This window comes from Haemaphysalis longicornis, unplaced genomic scaffold (genome assembly GCF_048455015.1).
Source record: "Haemaphysalis longicornis isolate Haplotype H1 unplaced genomic scaffold, Haemaphysalis longicornis Haplotype H1 scaffold_2, whole genome shotgun sequence".
Lineage (NCBI taxonomy): Eukaryota > Metazoa > Arthropoda > Arachnida > Ixodida > Ixodidae > Haemaphysalis > Haemaphysalis longicornis.
Genome location: NW_027526295.1, coordinates 293,700,553 through 293,725,846, shown reverse-complemented (window position 1 = coordinate 293,725,846; position 25,294 = coordinate 293,700,553).

Below are 25,294 nucleotides of genomic sequence, written 5' to 3'. Positions count from 1 at the left end.
TTTGAGAGAATATATAAAGTGATGTGTCTAAATATTTTTCCTTGAAAGCTGTGGGAATCCTGACGTCCGCAGCCAAGGCGCGAGCGCTCGTTTCAGCGCGGCGCTTCCCCCCCCCCTTTCTTCCCGAAAGGCCAGGTCGCCACTGCGTTGGGCCGAGCCGAAGCTTCAGGCTCCTGACGAGGTGAAGGCATCGGCGGCCGCTGCACCATAAAGCACTGTCAGCTCGACGACAGCTCCGCCCTGGTTCTTGGTTAACCTCACCTCATTGGCGTGTTTGAACGGCGCCCGAACTCTCCCTCACCGGGACGCGGGACGCGCGCCCTGTGCGGGGGTCCGTTCGGGGAGACGCTCAACCGGACGCCTAAGGTGCGTAACGATTTCCTTCACCACCCGGTCGCAGCTCTTTTGAACCGGTTCTAAGCCCGCAAGCCCTTCCGGCTGCCGGCCCGTGTCTTAGGTTGATCCTTAGTCCCTTCGCTCACATATGAGCCGTATTTGACACTCGATGATCACGCCGTGCGGTACGTGTTTAGGAACGGACGGACAGTATCTTTCTCTTGCGATCCCATCGGCCAGCGCCCCAGATTTTGCCCTTACTTCTGAACCCACTGGTTCAGCGCGCGGCGCCAGATCGCCCCTTCCCACCTACGGGGATGTATGCAAAGTAACCGACGGGGTTTGCGCAAATAAAAGCCTTCTCCTTACACTGGGCGTATTACTCTGTCGCCCCTACTCCACATACCCAACAGTGGCGGTGTTGGGCGGGCCTGGCGGCGTTTCAGTCTCGTGAGCGTGCTCAAATAGCTCGAACCCAAGGTGGTTCCCCGCAGAGTGCATGCCTTGTGCAATGCTAGGGTTGTGCATATCGTGAGGTAGAGAGACCACAAACCATCTATGAAGAAAGCTGTGGGGGCCGAGACCACTGAACAGCTGCCATCGTGAGGAGCTGCCTTTTCGGAATCAACCGTCTTCGCTGCGCTCTCAATTTTCCCATATACTGCACTGTGTGGGTCCAACGGAACGCGCGACAAGAAACATTTTCTGCACACCAGCTAAGGCAGTCATTCGTGTCTTGTCTAAAAGCCGCTCCAGCGCGGGTTTATGTGCCCTCGTGTTCCTTCAGCTGCTGCAGCTTTTCTGTTGCTTTTGATTCGAAGTCCCACAGTCTCCGAACCCCTTCGTCTGCCTCATGTATCACTTTGAGCTGTGAAACATGGTTAAGAAGCGTGGTATAGACGGGACAATATAGAGGACACCACACAGGACTAGCGCTGACAGTTAGAACTAACTAGGCCAGACTTATGCGTTGAAGGTCATTTTGAGCGTTATGGCATGTTCTCGTGTTTCCGCGAAGCCACGCTTGCGCGAAACTAAAGACGCGCTTTTGGAGGCAAGGAGGTAGTAAAAATTTCGTGGGGCCTAGAGTTCCCCGATCGAGCAAGGCAACCTTCAGGGTAGGTCGGATTGCCACGGTCGATCCAGAGCAAGTCCCTCAACGGAACGAGCTTTAGTCGTCCTGCCTCTGGAGCCAAAGTTGGCGCTCCTTCGTGCGTATGCCCGTCCAAGCGGATTTGGTCCGCATTCTTTGCTCACACAGCGGCTCATCTATGCCCACAAAAGAAAGAGCGCCCATCATTAAACAACCGCGCGCCTACGTTCGCCAGGAGATGGGATTACACCCCGCGTGATGATATCGTCAAGTTACGTTAAGAAATAGTTACATTTTACAGCTGCCCCATCCCTCAGGGGTGATTCCCCGTACAAGCTGAGTCAATTTCCCAAGCGTTTTCGTCCCGCACAAGGGCCGAACGCAAGGGCGGGGAGTCACCCGTACTTATTTTACCGGTTGGTTCTATCAGGGTCGTAGCCAAAATTTTTTTTTTTTACTGAAGGAGTATGGGTCATCGAAAGGGAGAGAGAGAGAATAAGCACCTTTTAATATGTCTTGCTCACGCAGTGCAGAGCGGCTCGAACCCCCTCTGACAGAGTCCCTGGGCGCCAGTCACAGCAACACGCGAACGGTGAACTCGAGACCCGCCTGTGGCAGGGGCTCTTCCGCTGCCCCTCGGCACGCCCCGCCAGATATCAGTTGAAATTATAACGCCTCTGTATATTATTGTATTGTATGTAGATAATTGTGTATAGGTTGTGCATGTATTGCCGCGAGTTTGTCTTGCCTTTTTTTACCAGCGCTTTGCCGCGCCAGGCTTTTTTATCTTTGTGGAGCTGCGCCGAGGTTTCCTATGTTTATTGTGCGCCGCGCCGGGCGACCTTGTTTAATATGAAGATGGTTACCCCCTTTCGATACTTTTGTCTATCAAACGTCTCTTTGATAAACAAGGTTTCCGAACCAATTCGATTGTTCGGGATATAATAACGCTGAAAACTGGATGCTCACCGGTTTAGTCGACGACGCTCGACCGTGCACGTCACTTTGTAGGGCGCTTCTTCAACGTTTCTGTTTACTTGCTTGTTGTGGACATGCCATTAAATTTTAATATCATTCAACTGTTCAATAAATGATTCCTGTAACTGTGGGTTTCTGTTTCAATAAACATTCCTCCTTACACCTTTCTCGAGTAAAATAATTAGCAGAGCGCTTAAAGAGTAGCTAATTGACAGGGTGTGTCGGCGTTGGGAACTTGCTAGATGTAAGCTGAATTATTGTACTTTACAGGGACGAAGAAATGCGTGTATTGTTCTTCGCGTGGAAAGAAGATTAATTCGGTTTGGGGACTACAGCATTCGGCAACCTTTCAGAGGGGCCCCGATCACTAGTCACGATTAAAAAAAAAACAGAACACACGAGAACCCAGGACTGGTCGAAGTTACGCAAGGAAGTACTGACTATTGGCGGTGAGCGCGAACACGGGTGGCGCTGTGAAGCGCGCCTCCGTGACGTCGGCTTAGGGATTCTCGCATTTGTCGTCTGTAGGCTTGCTCTCCCTGCTGTTTCTTTGCGCTCGGTCAACGTCTGATGCTTGTCCGCACCAGAATTGGCGTGTGGGTAACTTTTTATTATATTAATAGGCTTGAAAACGCATACACTAGCTCATGGTGTGAGTTAAATTATAGTTTTGGATACCCCTACGGAAGAAACATTGCCGGCGTCGCCCCATTCTTTGCGACGCCAGTCCTGTGCGGAGCGCGAAGATTCGGAGCTAGGCGTCAGCTTCTGAATTAAGCAATCTTTTGAACAAAGGGAACAGTCAGCTGCTAATAAGCGACAACAGCGAAAATGGAAGACCAAAACAAATTCTAGGCCGTCAGGGCTGTTGGCTTTGGCAGAAGGCATTATGATTCCCGGTAATCATATGTAAGGTAAAACTGTTTTTGCAACCTTGACGAACGCTCTAACGTGTTGTGTCACATCACTTTACGTTGTCAAGGCATGAAAGTTGGCCGACATGCACTCTGGGCTTTGGGCTTCAAAAACTGCAGATGGAGTTCCAAATAACCCAATGTGTGTCTAGGCGCGTGGTGGTTTTATACCAAGCTTCAAACCACTATGGAGATTTATTGAGCAAAACGAGTCACGTCTGCATAAAGATACAGTAACGACATGTTTATTTAGACCTGGAGGGATATTTCGGTACATTTTCCACAGCCATACCCTCCGGATATTTGGATATGCGTTACAGGAAAACTGCACTCAGGAGGAGGAGGAGTAGGGCGTGAAGGAGAAAACTTTATTTAACAATTAAATCGAGCTGGTTAGTGGGCCGGGTCATTCATTTTTAAAATGCAGGGGGTCCAGCGCATAGCAACCATACCGACACTGGATTGGCTGGTTTCAGAGGAGCGACGCCGTAACGTTACGCATAGCAACGCCAGCAGGTTACTCTCGGCGTCAGGGACGTTGGAGCGGCCGCGGCTGCCGAATTCCAGAACTATTTGGGGAGCGAATCTGCGCTTCGAGATTTCTCGGAAGCGGTGGAGTGCCGAGCGACGGCATGTGCGATCAAAAACGTACGTGAGTGTTCGAGCATATATATTATTGGTATCATCAAGTGTTTGCATCGATCGACGCAAGGTACGTCTGGGAAGACGCGAAGTCACCATCGGAGTATAGCCGTAGAGCCACTGTCGGAGTAGCGCCAGGTGCTGCAACGAACGTTGATTGTGCTCTCCTCACACTGCCATTTTGGCTTGCTGCTGAACTGTTGTAATCACAGTGTGCTGATGAAATTCGTGAAATTTCTCTCGTTCTTGCGCGCACGCAGGGGGGCAGCGTAGTGTGGATGTCTCTAATGTAGATTGGATATTGCACGGCGTAAACACTGGTTTCTTTGTGGCTGGTTACGACGATCTCGAGTCAGCACGAACGGACTAATTCAGCTGAAATGCGATCTCAGCTTATTCTGCTCTTTTTTCTGTACACGCACCAGCGAACTGGACCTGTCCCGTGCCGGTGTCTTAATTTAAAAAAAAAACGTGCATCAATTTTATACAAAAGTTTTAAACTCCTATTCTTATTCGAATTTGAGCATTTGTGGTTGAAGTGAAGCTTCAAGCTTGGCTTAAATAACCGCAAACCTGCAGGGAAGCTCTTGTTTTGATATTTGCTACACGTTTAGACGATGCAAGCGGTGCAATGTTTCTGCTCGACAAACACGTACCGTATAGGCGTGAATGTGCATGTCACTTGTATTTTGGTGAGGTGATGCTTGCATTTTTATGATACATGCATTTTTTGAACTCCTTTCCGTCAGATAGTGTACGTATCGGGTGGGCAGAGAAAGGCTCTACGGATGATGGGCACCTAGTGCACGTGGTTCCTCTAGGCCCAGCTGGCACGAGGTGTGTGTGACTGGTTTCTGCCCCTTTTATGGAACGTCCCTGTTAGGCAGTACTTGTCAACGCCATCAAGCAACACAAAATGTAGTGGCTGTGTAAGCAACACAAAAGTAGTATCAGATAATTTTGTGGTATCCATAGCTTGCACGTGACATGATCCCAGCCCTTTCTTGTGAATCACTTCTAGCTTTTCAGCACTCGCGCAGATAAAAGCATTAGGTTAACCTGCAGCCTCTCACTGGGCTTGTGAATTACAAAATGGCAGCTATGCCGACGTCAGAGCAAGCTATCTATACAAGCGCCTCCGGTTTGTGGTTCTTTGCGTTGCCTTATCTATACACATTTGAACAGACATGTTAAACAAAGTTCTAAGTGCCGGTATCACTGATAGTTGGGTGCTGTGTGATAAATATTTTTGCCTCAAAGCTGTTATGCTTGCATTCTTTTGTAGGCTTGCCACCATTTGTCGGCATAATGTCTACAGTGGAGCCACCTGAGTGAATCAGAGATGATGCATCTTCATCCAGTGAGCTCGAAGTTTTGCGTGCCAACCTGCAAGATGAAGGTTCAGCTTGCCGCTGGGTGGAGGAGTATGGCCTCCGGACAAACACGTCATGGATTGTGGAGTCTGTGCAGTCAACAGCAAGGTGTCAAAAGTGAGCATTGTAATAACTAGTGGGATCACAATTCTGCTTCTTTGAAAGACCATAGTGCACATGCAGATTGGCGCCTCACATTCCCTGAGGAGTGTTGGGGTAATCATCCAACTTGAAAACACCCCAGCTCTACATTTTGTGTTCCACCCCCTTTCTCTCAAAAACACCATGACAAACAAAATACATTCATTGTTCATTGTTGTCACGTAAGTGCACACTTCAAAACCAAGCTACACATTGTTACACTGTGGTAGGACAAGTGCCACGAAGCAGGGTTTAAGTTCGCAAACTGCTGCAGCCGTCACTTGGACCGGCCGCTTTGAACGGTGGATAGATAGTACGAACTAAGGTCATTCAAAGTTTCGCGACGTAGCATCGGAGGACACAGTCACGGCTCGGCAAGGAACATGCAGTGTTGTGACCGGGGTGGTGACCAGCGTTACGCCTTTACCGAGCCCAGGATTCCTGCTCAAGTGCCTCTAGTTTATTCGCACTTTCCAGCAACGGTGGCGCCTCCGCGCGCCTATGTTCCGAAGCTGTTTGTAGATTATCGGCTTCCCGGGCGGAGGCAGCCGGAGCGTTCGGAAACATGGGGATTGAGAACGCAAAACCAAAAAGCAATCGAATATGCTGTATACAGCAGTATATGAAACGCTCAGTGCCAGAAAATCCACCGTTTATACCTTTTCGAGGGATAAAAAAGCCCGAAAGGTTTGGATAACTAGGCTCCGCATTGGAAAATGTGTCAGCAACACAATGTGGTTTGCAGTAGTCACTTCACGAAAGCTGACTTCTTCTGGAGCAATATCCGTAAGTTCAGTTCGCTCTCTCGTTATTGGTGGTGTGTTTTTCGTGCAAGTTGAGTGTGTCGTTTATTAATAGATTGCTTGCAGCCACTGAAACCGCGGTTGAAGAAAGGCGCCGTGCCGCCGCATAACATTCCTATGCGCACGCACTAGAAGGAAATGAAGCCAGAACCAACAGGAGAAAGTCATTGCTCTTTCATTAACGGGCTGGTTTCTTTTATTAAATGCTGCATTCCAGTTGCATTTTGTGCTTTGTTGGGTTGTTTGTGCTTCGTTCTTTTTTTAGTAATATGTGTGATTGCTCTTTGGAATTTGCTGCTTTTTTCTTTCTCAACCCCCCCCCCCCTTCCACACACACACACATGAATAGACGATGTAGGTATTTGTAATAAATAAATAAAATTGTTACTGCGGCATAAATAAATAAAATAATAAATAAATAAATAAATAAAATAAACTTGTTACTACTGTTACTGTGGACTTGGTGGCACCGGGAAGGAACCGATGTTAATTCCTGTCTTCATCGTTCTGCAGGTCACTTTGTGGCATGCCGGTCTCATTACCGTGTCCAAAGAAAATGCCTTTCACGGGGACTACGCTACTACGCCTGCGCTGGACCGATGCGACATCGAGGCCGCAGCAGACTCGGCATCCATCCTTCCTACGGCACTGCGCATGCTCCGACTGACGTACCCTGCGACATCGGCAACCGCCTACCTCGGCCGTATAAATAAGGAGCACCCACGTGCATCGTTCAGTGGACTTGGTGGCACCGGGAAGGAACCGATGTTAATTCCTGTCTTCATCGTTGTGCAGGTCACTTTGTGGCATGCCGGTCTCATTACCGTGTCCAAAGAAAATGCCTTTCACGGGGACTACGCTACTACGCCTGCGCTGGACCGATGCGACATCGAGGCCGCAGCAGACTCGGCATCCATCCTTCCTACGGCACTGCGCATGCTCCGACTGACGTACCCTGCGACATCGGCAACCGCCTACCTCGGCCGTATAAATAAGGAGCACCCACGTGCATCGTTCAGTGGACTTGGTGGCACCGGGAAGGAACCGATGTTAATTCCTGTCTTCATCGTTCTGCAGGTCACTTTGTGGCATGCCGGTCTCATTACCGTGTCCAAAGAAAATGCCTTTCACGGGGACTACGCTACTACGCCTGCGCTGGACCGATGCGACATCGAGGCCGCAGCAGACTCGGCATCCATCCTTCCTACGGCACTGCGCATGCTCCGACTGACGTACCCTGCGACATCGGCAACCGCCTACCTCGGCCGTATAAATAAGGAGCACCCACGTGCATCGTTCAGTGGACTTGGTGGCACCGGGAAGGAACCGATGTTAATTCCTGTCTTCATCGTTCTGCAGGTCACTTTGTGGCATGCCGGTCTCATTACCGTGTCCAAAGAAAATGCCTTTCACGGGGACTACGCTACTACGCCTGCGCTGGACCGATGCGACATCGAGGCCGCAGCAGACTCGGCATCCATCCTTCCTACGGCACTGCGCATGCTCCGACTGACGTACCCTGCGACATCAGCAACCGCCTACCTCGGCCGTATAAATAAGGAGCACCCACGTGCATCGTTCAGTGGACTTGGTGGCACCGGGAAGGAACCGATGTTAATTCCTGTCTTCATCGTTCTGCAGGTCACTTTGTGGCATGCCGGTCTCATTACCGTGTCCAAAGAAAATGCCTTTCACGGGGACTACGCTACTACGCCTGCGCTGGACCGATGCGACATCGAGGCCGCAGCAGACTCGGCATCCATCCTTCCTACGGCACTGCGCATGCTCCGACTGACGTACCCTGCGACATCGGCAACCGCCTACCTCGGCCGTATAAATAAGGAGCACCCACGTGCATCGTTCAGTGGACTTGGTGGCACCGGGAAGGAACCGATGTTAATTCCTGTCTTCATCGTTCTGCAGGTCACTTTGTGGCATGCCGGTCTCATTACCGTGTCCAAAGAAAATGCCTTTCACGGGGACTACGCTACTACGCCTGCGCTGGACCGATGCGACATCGAGGCCGCAGCAGACTCGGCATCCATCCTTCCTACGGCACTGCGCATGCTCCGACTGACGTACCCTGCGACATCGGCAACCGCCTACCTCGGCCGTATAAATAAGGAGCACCCACGTGCATCGTTCAGTGGACTTGGTGGCACCGGGAAGGAACCGATGTTAATTCCTGTCTTCATCGTTGTGCAGGTCACTTTGTGGCATGCCGGTCTCATTACCGTGTCCAAAGAAAATGCCTTTCACGGGGACTACGCTACTACGCCTGCGCTGGACCGATGCGACATCGAGGCCGCAGCAGACTCGGCATCCATCCTTCCTACGGCACTGCGCATGCTCCGACTGACGTACCCTGCGACATCGGCAACCGCCTACCTCGGCCGTATAAATAAGGAGCACCCACGTGCATCGTTCAGTGGACTTGGTGGCACCGGGAAGGAACCGATGTTAATTCCTGTCTTCATCGTTGTGCAGGTCACTTTGTGGCATGCCGGTCTCATTACCGTGTCCAAAGAAAATGCCTTTCACGGGGACTACGCTACTACGCCTGCGCTGGACCGATGCGACATCGAGGCCGCAGCAGACTCGGCATCCATCCTTCCTACGGCACTGTGCATGCTCCGACTGACGTACCCTGCGACATCGGCAACCGCCTACCTCGGCCGTATAAATAAGGAGCACCCACGTGCATCGTTCAGTGGACTTGGTGGCACCGGGAAGGAACCGATGTTAATTCCTGTCTTCATCGTTGTGCAGGTCACTTTGTGGCATGCCGGTCTCATTACCGTGTCCAAAGAAAATGCCTTTCACGGGGACTACGCTACTACGCCTGCGCTGGACCGATGCGACATCGAGGCCGCAGCAGACTCGGCATCCATCCTTCCTACGGCACTGCGCATGCTCCGACTGACGTACCCTGCGACATCGGCAACCGCCTACCTCGGCCGTATAAATAAGGAGCACCCACGTGCATCGTTCAGTGGACTTGGTGGCACCGGGAAGGAACCGATGTTAATTCCTGTCTTCATCGTTGTGCAGGTCACTTTGTGGCATGCCGGTCTCATTACCGTGTCCAAAGAAAATGCCTTTCACGGGGACTACGCTACTACGCCTGCGCTGGACCGATGCGACATCGAGGCCGCAGCAGACTCGGCATCCATCCTTCCTACGGCACTGTGCATGCTCCGACTGACGTACCCTGCGACATCGGCAACCGCCTACCTCGACCGTATAAATAAGGAGCACCCACGTGCATCGTTCAGTGGACTTGGTGGCACCGGGAAGGAACCGATGTTAATTCCTGTCTTCATCGTTGTGCAGGTCACTTTGTGGCATGCCGGTCTCATTACCGTGTCCAAAGAAAATGCCTTTCACGGGGACTACGCTACTACGCCTGCGCTGGACCGATGCGACATCGAGGCCGCAGCAGACTCGGCATCCATCCTTCCTACGGCACTGCGCATGCTCCGACTGACGTACCCTGCGACATCGGCAACCGCCTACCTCGGCCGTATAAATAAGGAGCACCCACGTGCATCGTTCAGTGGACTTGGTGGCACCGGGAAGGAACCGATGTTAATTCCTGTCTTCATCGTTGTGCAGGTCACTTTGTGGCATGCCGGTCTCATTACCGTGTCCAAAGAAAATGCCTTTCACGGGGACTACGCTACTACGCCTGCGCTGGACCGATGCGACATCGAGGCCGCAGCAGACTCGGCATCCATCCTTCCTACGGCACTGCGCATGCTCCGACTGACGTACCCTGCGACATCGGCAACCGCCTACCTCGACCGTATAAATAAGGAGCACCCACGTGCATCGTTCAGTGGACTTGGTGGCACCGGGAAGGAACCGATGTTAATTCCTGTCTTCATCGTTGTGCAGGTTAGTAACAAACATGCGATTTCTTCCATACGAGATGACTCTCTAACCTTGACGGTGCTGCAAAGTCCACAATTCCTGCTTGCCAAGGTGTCGGATTGCATTGCTGTCATTAGGATGTTATTGATAGCTTCCGGCGATGTGGAACTTAATCCGGGGACTTCCTCGGATTCAGAGTCGGAGTCTAGTTCCACCAGCGAAATGTTAAAAAAAATTTTGAAGGAGCAAGCCAAAACGAACAAAAGATTGAAAGAATTAACCACTAACCTAAAACAAGTTGAGTCAACGGTTGACAGCATTCAGAACAGGGTTATTTCTATTGAAAAAGAAATGGGTAAGCTGCAGACGTTTGAACAAAAACTTGCGGAATGCGAAGCAACTTGTAGCAACACCAGCGCACAAGTCTCAGAATTGTTGGTCAAGGTAGATGACTTGGAAAATAGAAGCAGACGCAACAACCTCATTATATATGGCATCAATGAGGAACCAGAAGAAGACGTCAAGTCATTGGAGGATCAAATTAAACATAAAGTATTTAAGGACGTTTTAGAAATTGAAGTTACATCAGTGGAACAAATTCACAGAATAGGAAAATACAAGAAGAACCAACACCGGCCCGTTATTGTAAGATTTTATGATTTCGCCGAAAAAGCCAAATTCTGTCCTGCTGCAATAAGCTGAAGGGAACTGATATCGTGATTTCGGAGGACTTTTCCAAAAGAATGCGAGATATACGAGCTAAACTTTGGCATTCCGCTGCCGACGAAAGAGCTAATGGCGTTAAAGTGTCGCGGCTGTACGACAAGATAAACATTGATGAAAAAATTTTCGCTTGGGACTCTGTTAATAATCGCAGGATTGAGGTAAGATCGTCTACGTCTGCGCAAAAGCCCTCAACGAAAAGGAAGTCTGCGAAATGACAAAACCGCACCAAAAATCTTAGAATAATCTCGCTAAATGCACGCAGCATTGTTAATAAACTACATCTTCTGGAAAGCATATCAATAACTCATGACCCCCATGTTTTAGTTATTACTGAAACCTGGTTACATGATGGCGTTCAAGATTCTGAAATAGTTCCCTCTTCGTACAAACTATTTCGCAAAGACAGAACAACGCGAGGAGGTGGCGTAGCGATTGCTATTAAGAATAATCTAAAGTTTACTCGTCTAGATGATATCGATGACCATGAAAGTGTATGGGGTACAATCACCTATCATGAAAAATCCATATTCTTGGGGGGTGTATATCGACCGCCAAATGCTCCTCCCGAATATTTAGAAATTATGCATGACTACATTGTTCAACGTACAAATTCACGGTCAAAAATAATTATATGTGGAGATTTTAATCTGCCTGGTATTAACTGGTCTGAACTAGCTCACGATGGCAGAGAGGCAGCCAGTGCAGAATCCCTTTTGCTAACTGCATTCAGCTTTTCATTAAATCAATTGGTCTGCTCCGATACCCGAGTTACTGACGGTAGTTCTTCATTGCTTGATCTTGTGCTGGTAAGCAGTTCACTTGAAGATTGTACTATTGGTGTTCAAGACGGTATCTCCGATCATAAGATGTTATTTTGTCGTGTCCTTTTTCGCTTTCTCAAAAAACTATAACACCGAACGTTACACTGGTCAGGGATTATACGCGTGCAGATGACAGTGCTATATTTGCCTATTTAGAGTCCTGTTTTTATGAATTCGAAAAAATGCAGGATGTAACCACATTATGGTCACGCTTTAAAGAAGTTATAAGCTACTGTGCAAGCCGCTATATTCCATTAAAAAAGAAACGCGTTCATCGGGACTACCCTTGGATCACACGTGATATAATACAGACGAAAAGGAAAATCAAGAGACGCCAGAAGCGCGGAATGACCGACGAGCTTCAAAAACTTATCAGTACCTCAACGATAAAATTCGCACTGCAAGGCTTCGCTTCTTTACCGTGACGCTGCCCTCATTCATGAACTGTGAACCGCAAAAATTCTGGCGCTACTTATCCAAAGATCGCCCTGTCATTTCGCAACTTACATGTGCAAACAAAATCGTAACTGAGCCTGACGTCATCGCAAATGAATTCAATATGTTTTTCCAATCTGTCTTCACACGTGTATCTTCTGAAGCAACAATCCAACCGTATTCCGTCAACTACCTAATGCCAGAACTTGTAATTGACGAACATGGTATCTTGTGCCTCCTGTCTAAACCTGATTTAAAGAAGTCACCGGGCCCCGACAATATATCAAATACTTTTCTTAACAGATATGCTGTTTGGATTAGCAAATACTTGTATAAATTGTACACGACATCTTTGGCAACACTGTCAATTCCTGACGACTGGCGATGGGCAAAAATTATTCCGATACATAAATCTGGTTCCAGAGTCGAAGCTAGCAACTACCGTCCGGTTTCACTAACCAGCACATGTTGCAAGATTTTGGAGCACATCATTTTTAAAGCTATCATAACACATTTAGAAAGGAATTACTATACAGTCGGAAACATGGTTTTCGATCGGGCCTATCAACCGTAACCCAGCTTGCAGAGATAACTAATGATATTGCTAACGTGATTAATGATAGAGGGCAACTAGATGCAATCTTTATCGATTTTTCAAAAGCGTTTGATGTCGTTCCCACCATGACCTAATTACAAAAATGCATGCAATAGGTATTGAGAGTAATATAATTTCATGGGTAGAGTGCTATCTGCGAAACCGCAAGCAATTCGTTGCTTTGAACGATGAGGAATCAGGCAATTTAAGTGTTTTCTCTGGCGTCCCCCAAGGATCGGTTTTGGCACCAATTTTGTTCCTTATTTACATTAATGACATTCATTTCAGCATTAACTCACCCATTCAATTAAGGCTATTCGCAGATGACTGCGTCATAATTCAACAATAAATACAACGGAAGACCAAGTTCAGCTGAATAATTCCTTACAATTAATTCATGCATGGTGTAAAAAGTGGGGAATGGCACTCAACGCCAACAAAACTGTGAGCATAACTTTTACAAATAAGAAAACTCCGCTAAACTTTGCCTACACTCTTGACAATAATGAAATTGGTAAAAGTAACCACGTGAAATATCTGGGCGTAACGCTTACGTCTAACCAGAGTCCTTCAATGCATTGAAGGACTCTGGTCTAACCTAAGCTGGGAGACGCACATTGAGGCTGTGTGTTCTAAAGCACAAGGAAAATTGGCGTTTTTAAGGAGAAAGCTTCGTAATGCACCTCCTGCAATGAAACTAACTGTCTATAAATGTCTTATAAGACCAGCCCTAGAATATGCAGATATCATTTGGGATCCATATCAAAAATATCTGGTTAAGAAAATAGAACGGATTCAAAACTTGGCGGTTCGGTTCATTTTTTCATATTATTCTAGGCATACCAGCGTAACAAATCTGCTGAACAAAGCCCAGCTTCCCTCACTCGCACGCCGCAGAATAACTTCCAAACTAAAATTTTTATATCTTCTTTATCATGGCCGTTTTAAAATTTCAAGAGACGATTACCTCCTTGAACCTTTTAAACATTCCTCACGAACAAACCATAACAAAGTGCTTCGACAACCTATTAGTCACAATAATGCTCATAAATACTCTGTTTTTCCCTCCTCTATTTCTTACTGGAACCGATTACCGGCAAGTGCTGTAAACTGTGGGACCGTGCAATCATTTAATGATCATATTCAGGATTTGGAATTTGTATAAAATATAAAACTCATGTGGTATTTGTTTCTGGAAAAGAGAAATCCAGCTGTTAAGTATTGTCTTTATTACCTTTGTTTCTTTATCTTAATAATGTCATGACTGTTTTTTTTTTCTTTATATATTTGTGCCTCTCAGTGTGACCATGATGTATGTAATACTTCAGTGTATTTTGTTGTACCACTCCTGCTTGGACCGCCAAGGTCTGCAGTATTTTCAAATAAATAAATAAATAAATAAATCGTCGTTTCCGACAAAGGGCTGAATGCACAGCGCAGCTGATGTAACAGGCCTTGCCGTAGAGGCGTCAGCGTTTGATGTTTAGTTTCGGTATTCTTTATTACCTGTAACCTGCATACACGCCGTTGGATCTTTCCTTGTAAAAACAGCCCACAAAATTATAATTTACTCGCATTATTCGCACTTACCCGACACAATTGCGCAAGTGGCAATAACAAAACGCTGTGCTCGGTTGCTCGGAAGCTTGGTTTTCTGTTCTTTGTTCTTTTACTTTTGCAGTAAGCTTGCGGTGATTTGTTACACAGCTTGGACCTCTCGACTCGTTGGACCTTTTGACTCGCCTCAGCCGCGTCAAGAGGACCATGATGAGTCAAGAGGTCCAACGAATCAAGACATCCAATATTGGACCTTTTGACGCGTTGGTCCTCTTGACTCGGAACCCTTCTGGACTCGGCTGTCACGTGACTATTGAACCTTTTAGTCGAGAGGTCCAAGCTTTAACAAATCACCGCAAGCTGCCAACCGCACTGCGTGAACGTTTGTTGGCACTGCAGGCTCTATAAAGGATGCTACACTTGCATCCATGCTCGTGGAATTGTTCAAGCATACTTTACGAATATTTATTAGGCGCCAAGAGAGCGCGGTAGACGCAACCATGCACAGCGTTTTGTTATTCCCACTTACGCAATTGTGTTGGGATAAGTGCGAATAATGCGAGTAAATAATAATTTTGTGGGCTGTCTTTACAAGGAAAGCTCCAACGGCGTTTATGCAGGTTACATGTAATAATAAAAATACCGAAACTAAATATCAAACGCTGACGCCTCTACGGCAGGGCCTGTTACATCAGCTGTGCTGTGCTTTCAGCGCGCTGTCGAAACAACGATGCCGCAGTAACAAGTGCATTTGTTTATTAGAAATACCTACATCGTCCATTCCTGTGGGGGTTTGAGAAAGAAAAAAAAGCAGCAAATTCAAAATAGCAATCACACATAATGCTAAAAAAGAGAACGAAGCACAAACAATCCAACAAAGCACGAAATGCAACTGGAATGCAGCATTTATTAAAAGGGGCAAGCACGTTAATCAAAGAACAATGACGTTCTCCTGTTTGTTTTTGTTCTTCGCTTCATTTTCTTGTCGTGCATGCGCATAGGAATGTTATGTGGCGGTACGGCGGCTTTCTTCAACCGCGGTTTCAGAGGCTGCAGACCATCTATTAATAAACGACACACCCAACATGCACGAAAGACACACCCTCAATAACAAGAGAGTGAACTAAACTTACGGATTTTGCTCCAGAAGAAGTCAGCTTTCGTGAAGTGACTACAGCAAACCCCATTGTGTTGCTGACACATTTTCCAATGGGAAGTTACTGATGGAAGCTGAATTATTTTACTTTACAGGGACGAAGAAACGCGTAATCTGTGCTACGCGTTGAAAGAATATTAATTCGGTTTGGGGACTACAGCATTCGGCAACCTTTGAGAGGGGCCCCGATCGCTAGTCACGTTTAAAAAAAACAGAACACACGAGATCCAAGGACTGGTCAGAGTTACGCAAGGAAGTATTGGTGATTAAGAGTACTGAGATACTAAACTGGAAGGCTGAACGTAAGATGCTGAAGCGAGAATTTCTATAGAATTAGTATAATATGTGTCATAGAACGCATATGCTGGAACACAGACCCTAAATTCTAAAAGACCAAAATATGTCACTCAAGCAGTTAGTAACCGTTTCCAGGAACCGTTATACTCTAGTTACACTGCGGACGTAACCGCAGTTAAGCTTAACCGTGGTTACGTAACTTTAACCGCGGTTATCACAAACTGCGGTTTTGGCTGTTACACGCGAAATTCCAAGTGTGGTGACCGCGCTCACTTGGTTGTGAGCGTAACAAAAATAAATGACCACACTTTTAACTTCACGATAAAAAACCAAAGAAAAGCAGTGTAGACAAAAGGAAATATCTTTAAAGCAGTCGCTTCAGAGCCAAACGCAATGCAGTCGCGCGCGGCGAGGAGAGGGGCTTCCCCAAAAGCTCCCAACCGGCTCGGTTTGCACAGGTCTGCTCGGTGTTGTGAACTTTAGGCTTAGCATCGCGGTGGATATTTGACCGCCGCTATATCTACAACTGCGAATTACAATATATAGCAGAATTTTTCACCGCCCTAACTTCCACTTTCTCGCATGTGGAAGTTCTTTTCCGCGATCAGGTTGATTTCGAAGAGCGGCGATAAGCGTGGTATGGGCCGGTTGGAGCCACTTACAGTCCCGTGCGGGCAGGCGCGCCGGCGTGTTCGCAGGCACGGACGACGTGCGCACCGATCGTTTCCGAGTGCTGAAAACGCTTCACGATTGCCTGGTTTATCCTTTTTTTGTTGGCGGACGACGCGCGGAATTCACAAATTTAGCACGGCTTTTGTCGTAGTTGATCGGTTGGATCGGGAAACGAGCCGCTGCTGACGGGCAGTCGCGCTGCTTGCGAGAGCGACGCAAAGAACGAAAGCGCCTCTTGGGCACAGCTTTGGGGCGCCCACTATTTGAGAACCTTCGTCTCTTTTTTCCGCCTTCGCTGATGCGCCGCCACTTGCGTCCAAACTGACTTGCGCGATTTTGAGCACTGCGGCTGCGGCAACTGCGGTTAGCGTGAACTGAGGTGGCCAAGCTCAGTTTGTGTTAACCATGGTTAGCGGGGTAACCGCAGTTTCGTCTGCCGTGTAACGCAGCAAACTGCGGTTTTGTCTAACCGCGGTTCGCTTGACCGTTGTTAACTGCGCCCGTGTAAGTAGGGTATTATTAGCAGTCTGTCTGTCTACTTTTCGCCAACAACCATATAACAGTCGTATAGTACAGAAGCATCAAAATAGCTAGATCAGTAACCATCACAAGCACCCATTTATCGCAATCTAAACCCGCAAAACTTAAACAGATATTACTAGGACATTTTATTGGATCTAGCGATTTTATAAAGTGAGCTGAAGGAGGCTCGTTCGACCTTTTGACGCGTTGGACCTCTTGACGCGTTGGACCTCTTGACGCGTTGGACCTTTCGACACGTTGGACCTCTTGACGCGATGTACCTCTTGACCCAAATTGGACCTTTTGACTCGTCGTACCTCTTGACTCATTGGACCTCTTGACCAGAAGCGTGCCCGGCGGTACTCGGATTCGAACCCAGTACCTTCCGCATATAAGGCGACCTCTCAGCCCTTGCTGCGGTCAAAGGTTACCCCCCCGCCTGGCGTTTTCTAACAGTCGGGTAACTTTCTAAGCACTATCTACCCATGTACTTGCATTTCATTTCATTTTATTTCATTTATTTACTTTCATAGCCGTGAGGCGTTAAAGAGATGAGCGGTACGATAACAAACAACAAGAGAAAAGAAAACAGCAGGGCAGTTACAAAAAGTGAATGCTGACTGCGGACTTCGTCGCTGATGGAGACGGTGGAGCCAGGAAGGCGATTCCACTGCAAGCTGGTCATGGGAAGAAACGAGTTCAGGTAGGGGTCTGTTCGGGAGTTTGGCACACTCACTTTTAATGGATGTCAATGCGTGATGACACGTATGGTGGAGCTGAAAAAAGAGATCATTTTAAGGTCTGTTTGGTGTAATATATTTTGTGGAAAACACATAGGCGGGATATCATACGACGGGTTGCAAGATTAGGCAGTTGTAATTTCTGTATCATGTTAGTGACACTGGACGACCGATAATAATCGGAAAGTGTGTTTCTACCAAATTTACTTGTTGGTGGCGGTACCGAAGTAGGTCCCACATTTTGATACCCGTGGTACAAAAAGACGGGTGGACAGGCTTCCAGCACACTAGATACCCCGTACGGGGGAGGGGGGGGGGGAGCTGCATTCTTTTTATTCTGGAGGGTGCCCAGCGACACCACAGTCGGCCAAAGAAGGATAGAGAAAGTTCCCGCGACCACTGGAGTGATTGAGCCTTTTCAAACTCTTTATCTTCTGCCGAGACACGGCGCGCTTGAACCCTTTTGACTGGTGGCTGTTTAGCGGTGCCAGACCCCACACTAAGTGGTTCATGGGGTACCTCCTACACGGCCCCGAATGGCAGCTTGTGGCGGAGTTCCAAGCGTTGATTCCCACGTCCTAGGCCAGCTGAGGTCCGGGGATGCTTGTACCTCTTAAAGGGACGCTGAAAAAAAAAAAAAAACAAGTTGCTCAAGATCCATAGATTAGCTTACCGAGTACACGAATATGCTACTCTTACGGGTAGATTCTAAAAAATAATGTAGATATTTGCGAAACCGTGAGGACAGTTATCGCCGCCACTGGATAAAATCCACCTAAAGGGATAAAATCGCGTGACAAATATTCATCCCTTTTGGGATGTGCCTGCTGTGTACGGTGTTTAGAATGACAACGGGGTGTAGGCATAGGCAAAAGTGATAACTGGCACCCTTTCAGTCTTGGCTGGCGTTATCGCAATCCGCACTTTTGGGAACTGCTATCGGAACATAGAACAAAAGGGAGGAGCTCTGCGCCAGTTGTCGCTGTCTAGCATGCGTAATCATGCGAACGGCAATTAAACTTCGCAATTCTATGACTCGGTGTACGGATGCGCTAGAAGAATTCTGCCAAATGAAACTGTAGAAACACGATTGCGTCAAACTTCTCCATACAAACTTGCCTGCCTACTGCAGCCACTAAAAAGTTAATTATTAAATTTTAGTTAATTAACACAGGCAACAATGATTACCACCTAATTTTGTGTCCCCCTGGGCGCATAACCTCACTGCAGATGTCGCCCTCACGTAAAGCTAAGCGCCGAATTAAAAAAAAAAAACACTTGTCGACTTAATTTTGAACACCCTGTATAAATCCACTATAGCAACCCCCCTTCTCCCATAGCTACAGCTTTTTCCTGTGTACTTCTCCAGGGGCTCCTGGAGTGACGTGTTGGTTTTGTTCCCGTCCAGCTTGAGGGGCTCGCGGAGTGACGTGCTGGCCGGTGCCTTTCATGTGAGCACGCGCATAACTCCGGTTGCTCATTTATATGCGTGCATTCGAGGGGGGGGGGGGGGAGGGGGTGCGTGCACACGGAGGCAGGCTTCACGCGCCAACGTTGAGGCCTTCCAAGCGCCAGCATGGAGGACCTTCTGTTTCCGAAGGGGCCTGCGGTAACCCAACGGGATGTCTTCGCTTATCTGCTCCATTACCTGGAGACAACGGGCCTCACGCAGCGGCTCTAACCCGGAGTGCAGTGACTGACTGACGTGCCCGTACTGACAGCATTCTAGGACTGACAGCTCTCTTTATACCTTTCTCTCTCTCTCTATACTTTATGCTATCTTTCCTCCTTTACTTCCCTTCCCCTACACTGGGTTGTGTGGGGGTGAGCTCCCTGCCGAGCTCAAAATACCCCCCGTGAATTTCCTTTGCTTTTCCTCTCCCGGAAACCACAACCACCACCAGGCTTCGCCCTGCTGGGGGGAGATTTGAACGTGGACGCCTCACGGCCCGATGTGACCTGGCTGCTCTCCTCGACGGTCGAGCGGTTTGGGTTGATGTGTTACAGAGACCGTAAGATGCGTACGACGCAGAAGGAAACGGGCAGCCCCATGTTTGTCCGCTACGGTAAAACTGCGATTCTTACTTACAACTTTCGTTCACTTAATTAATTAGCTAGGAAGTGCGCTCAATCGCAAATTACAAGCGAAGGTGTTTTGTTTCGTGCACTTCTTGCACTGAGCCCAGCTTCGCAGGTGGTCATCTTTCTTCACCGAGTGGAAGGGCACTGATTCTTGTCTCAAGAATAACCGTGCCACACAAACCTGCAGTTGCCACGCGAAGAAGCAGATCACCCACCTTCGAAGAAGACGAAGCTGTGGGCGATGCGGGGGTCGCACGGGCTCTCCCAGCAGACATCCACGGTGCGAATACCTCATTTCGCCATCTCGTGGTTCGTCTCATTTGCTCTGCTGCCACATAACAATATTACACATAAGTAGGCGAAAATCTACTCTGAAACCAAGTTTTTTGTCTGTTCTTTGTCTTCTGCGGGAAAGCACAGAGTGGTTACGCACATAATTGCCTCATCGAGCAAACGGTGCCGGAGGCACTCTGAATGCCGGCGTGTGAGAGGAGCCTGCTTATCTCAGAATGGAATGAATCCCTCGGCGCTGGGCTTGCAAGGCTTTGGAGGCCGACGGGATTTTTCTTTCGACGGCAGGACAGCGGAACTTCTCGAAAAGCAACTCATGCATGGTTACCGAGGAAAAAGAATCAAACGATCATGCTGCCGCTAACTTATCGACTCAGTTGAGCATTCAACATTCGAACTTCACAAAGATCAGCGCTCATTCAAGCGCGGATATTGCGGGCTTCCAAAGCAATTATGCGGACTTGTGCGTCACAAGCGCAATGAGTGTAAAACCCAAGAGATAACGCCAACGATAACGTCGCACTCTGCTACAAGCTACCGCAAAATACGGTACACACTCCTAATTAATTTAGCGCCAGTGTTCTGAAGTCTTCTGTGATCGCTCGTCGGAAAAAAAATTAACCAAATCCCCACGTGGCCTCCTCGAATTTCTGGCTTCTTCATTGCCGAGGCAGCACAGTACATGAGCTTCGTTTGATATGCGATGCATCGAGAGAGACTCAATCTACGTGCCACTATTGTGCGTAGTTAGCGAAGGTAAGCCGAGCTCGCATCACTGGAGTTCCAGATCGAACGAGCACAAATTGCTCGGTTCCCTCCCTTCACAATATGGAAGAGACAGAAAAGTGCACATCCTGCTATTCATCACATTGCTCCTGCTCGATGAAGTCAACTGCTAATCCCTTGATAATCTCTAAAGGGGAAGATTTAAGCGCTCCATTGGGCAGAAAATCAAAGCCCGTCTCTTAAAACAAAGACGGTTAAAACGATTTCATTGTAGGGTTTAATGCGCCGACGCGCAGGCGATGAGGCGCGCTGTAGTGGAGGGCTGTGTATTAATTTTGACCACCTGGGGATCCTTAACGTGCACCGAAATCTCGTGCACACGGGCGTTTTAAAGACGATAGTCTTTCCTGGGCTACTTAAACTTAAAATTTTGGTGTGTCTGTATGTCTGTCCCTCTGTCTGTCTGTGACTCGATTCAGCCACCTGCCCAAAGTAAAACAAGGCCTGCACAATAGTCTTATATAGTCACAGCCAAATGTGCCCGTCTAAGTCCGGTGTAATGTTCATACTTTTCAATATTGGTGAAGAACAACAAGACATTGCGCAAATATAAGACAACAAAGTAATACAGAAGTGATATGCGCACCGTTCCCTTATAAAAAATCGTACATGTTTGATTTGTGCGAGATTAAATACTTCATCAACTGCAGAAAAAAAAATGCTTTCCGCCGTCGCCTGCTGTCGCCCGCGCCATATAGCTTCTAGCGGCATTTTAAGAAATCAAGTGGCAACAGTTAGGAAAGGTTCCACTAGATAGGTTCCACGTTCTGCTTCGAACGCACGTGGGCTAGAGAAACGCGGAACTATAAACATTGAAGTAGGGCGTTTCAATTCGCGCGCGTCTGCGCCATACGGCAGCGCTGGCATCGAGAGACCCGGCTTGGAGCAGTGAAACGCGGTAAATTCAAATCGCCTTGCGCAAACCTTTAGCGTGTTTCCCTTGGGAGGAGCGCGACGCAAGATGAACAACACGAGAGGTCAGCGGGAAAGTGAAGGGAGGCATTTACTTGGCAAATGTCGACAAAGACTATCGTCTTTTGTCGACATTTGCAACGAAAGGAGCAGATACGCGGGCAATTGTTTGCTTTTCGCCTCCATCAGAACAGCGGCCGCCGACGCCGGGAATCGAACCCGCGTCTTCAGGCTCAGCAGCACAACGCCTTAGCCACTGAGCCACCGCGGCGGCCAACGGTTACAACGAGAAGATTTCTCCCATGCAAGCAGAGTCACAGTTAGTCCAAAATCCGAGCTGTTTCGACGGTGTCAGAATGGCACAATCGTATGGACATCGGCTTGATAACGCGAGGGACCCCCGTTCGATTCCGACCACTGGAAGTGTTTTCCTCTTTAGGCGCTTGATGTGTTTTCATTCATCACTATCACCGTTTTGTGAAACCCATTTGCGTAAAGCCGGCTTTCCTGCAGTCCGTCTTGGCGCGACATCGGAAGCCATAATTGAGGCATAGAAAGCTTAGCTTTAGAAGCGCCGTTGTTGTCCGTTTGTTTATTTGGGAGCGCCCCCCAGCCGCAACACCGGGCCTTCTTGGGTGGTGCACCAAGAAAACAGGGTGGTGCACAGACGAAGCAATGAAGTATGAATACTGGACGCGAAGTGCAGGGAATCACCAAGTAATTTCCAGCACCACACACCCGCACGCACGCACGCACACGCACACGCACACGCGCACACGCACACGCGCACACACACACGCGCACACACACACACACACACACACACACACACACACACACACACACACACACACACACACACACACACACACACACACACACAATCACACACACACACACACACACACACACACACACTCACGCGCACACACAAACACACACACGCACGCAAGTACGCAGGCACGCACACATGCGCACACGCCCACACAGACATGAACACACATACATAAACACACAAACGCACGGATTATACATGTAAGATATTAATATTACTGTCAGGCACATTAGCATGCACGAAGACAGGGTGCCTGACAAAATGCAGGCATCTGCAAACACTCATGTTCTAAACAGTCAAATGGTCGTGTACCGATATCGCGACTAGTAAAGCGAGTTGATAGGTATGCAGAACACATACGCGCGCACGAACACACGCGTACACGCATACACTCAAAGGCGGAAGCTCGGGATATGTTATATATACTGTAACTAGCGGTAGTACCCGGCGGTGCCCGGGTGTACCATTATATTAAGGACAGCAATTGGTATTTGCTAGTCACCATATTAGGCTACTTCATTACGAAGTGGTACACACTCGGGAGCGCCTGCCTGCTGTCAGTACGTAGGCTCCTACTTCAGGCGCGTCGTGGTAATGTGAAACGACTGGTACTCGTGCTTTACTCCAACTCTCGCTAAACAAATTGCACCAATATGGCGCGTTTGAGCGAATGAGTCAGTGAGGGAAAAAGGTTTTATTGAGCCTGCGAAGTGGGAGTGGTTCCCAATTTCAGAAAGCCATGTAATGAGTGGGCAGCCTTTGCTCTGGAGGAAGTATTGTCGGGACATCCAGATCGCTGTTAGTCACCAGGTTCTCCCACAGCTCAAGGTATGGAAAAGTGGATAGAAGAAGGAGGAGCTTGGTTTGCGGATATGAGGAAGAGTGCCAGGTTGCAACCACAACTTGAATTCGGCAGGAGATTGCGCTGGGAACACATGATGGAGGCCGGCTGGGTGAGGGGTATTCTTCCTCGTAGGAAGTGCTATCTCAGAAGATATGAACGATGCTCATCGGGACAGTTTTATCGTAAGTAACATGGGCTTCCTGCGGGAGGTGCGAGGTTGAAGGAAGTCGCAGCAGATGCCGAGGTCTCACCTTTGCGCTTTTTACTGGCAAAATCTTCTCTTTTACATTTATGATATATAACACCTGCTCCTACGGGAGACGCGTAGTTGCCGAAGGTGTCAACAGATGGCGACCGCTAAGCGAACGCGGGAAAACTCAACTGAATTTTACGTCCAAAAGGATGCAGATTAAAAAATCTCGCTGGCCTTCTAATCCGCATCTCAGGACAAAATCGTGAAAGTGGTTTTCGGGCAATTAAACGGGCAGCATTTTCAAGAAAAAACGAATGGGTGATATCAACTGGCTTGGTGATTATTTGTGAAAGTGTAAAAACACAGTGTTTTCCCGAAATCCCGCTTGCCTTTATTGGGAGGGTGTCATTAAAAAATGTTGTATAACAGTGTTGAGATAAGGGAGTAAGTTGCCTATCTCAACAAAAACCAGTTCCATATCTCCGTTGGCGGGGGTAAAAAAATTATTATGTGAAAAACAATTTTACCGATTTTCACTCTCTCCATGGTGGAATTTTTAAAATTTTAGGAGGTCTGAAGCAGTGCCTTGATTGATGGTGCTTGATGGGACGCCTGCACTGCAGGAGGTAAATCTGCCGGGGGGCTAGCATTCATGGCAAAAAGGGCACAGCATTGCAAGCGAAATCCCATTGGGAAGGACTTGAGGTGTGAAACTGAAGTTGAAAAACTGAAAGGGAAGGCAGGTTTGGTTCTCTACCACAGTAATGATGATGTGTGGCAGAGTGACGTTTCACAGAAGCAGCGCGTCTGTAATAGGGAAGATCATATAATAACTTGCAAAAGGAAAGCGAACACTGACCAAGAATAAAAATATACTGACGTTTCGGAACCACATACGGGTTCCTTGTTCACTATGTAAAACAAGCCGTCGTCGTCAATTATATAGGCAGCACATGACGTAGAGAGCATGCGTAGACGGGAGGCAAAGTCCCATCCGTCCGGTTCATTGTGGCTGGCGTTCATTGGATAAAAAGTGACTCTAGCAGACGCCGAGATGATGTGTTCTTTTCCTTACCTAAAATTGCGGTGTTCTCCCAGTCAATCTTGTGGGAATGTTTGTGCGCCGCAATTGCATTCGTCATGTGATTATGATTTCTTACATCCCGTTGGTGCTCTTTCAGTCGTCGCGGAGCTTGCTGGTCGGTACATGGGCAATGCGCATGTCGTATTTTGAAAAGACGCGCGACAATGCTTCGCTTATTCCTGGGACGTAGGAGATGGCTGCGCGTGCTTGTAATGTCCTGTTGTTGGCCATTCTTGGCTGTAGTATCTTATTCTTGGTTTGGCAAATAAGTCGCTTAGGATAGCCATTGGCGATTATTTCGCGGCGGATCGTTCCTAATTCACGTTTCAGTGCACTGTCATCTGAGCAGATGCGTACGGTGCGCTTTATCAAGGACGACACAACGGATGTCTTTTGGCCGAGAGGGTGGCAAGATTCAAAACTTATGGTAACGACCCGTGTGTGTGGGCTTCCTGTACACTGAGAAGGAGAGAGCGCCCGCGTCGCGGCGAGCAAGAACATCCAAAAAAGGGAAGCATGTTGTCTTGCGCGAACTCCACGGTGAACTGTATATGCACATTATGGGCGTTGAGGCTGTCCAGAAGACATGGGAC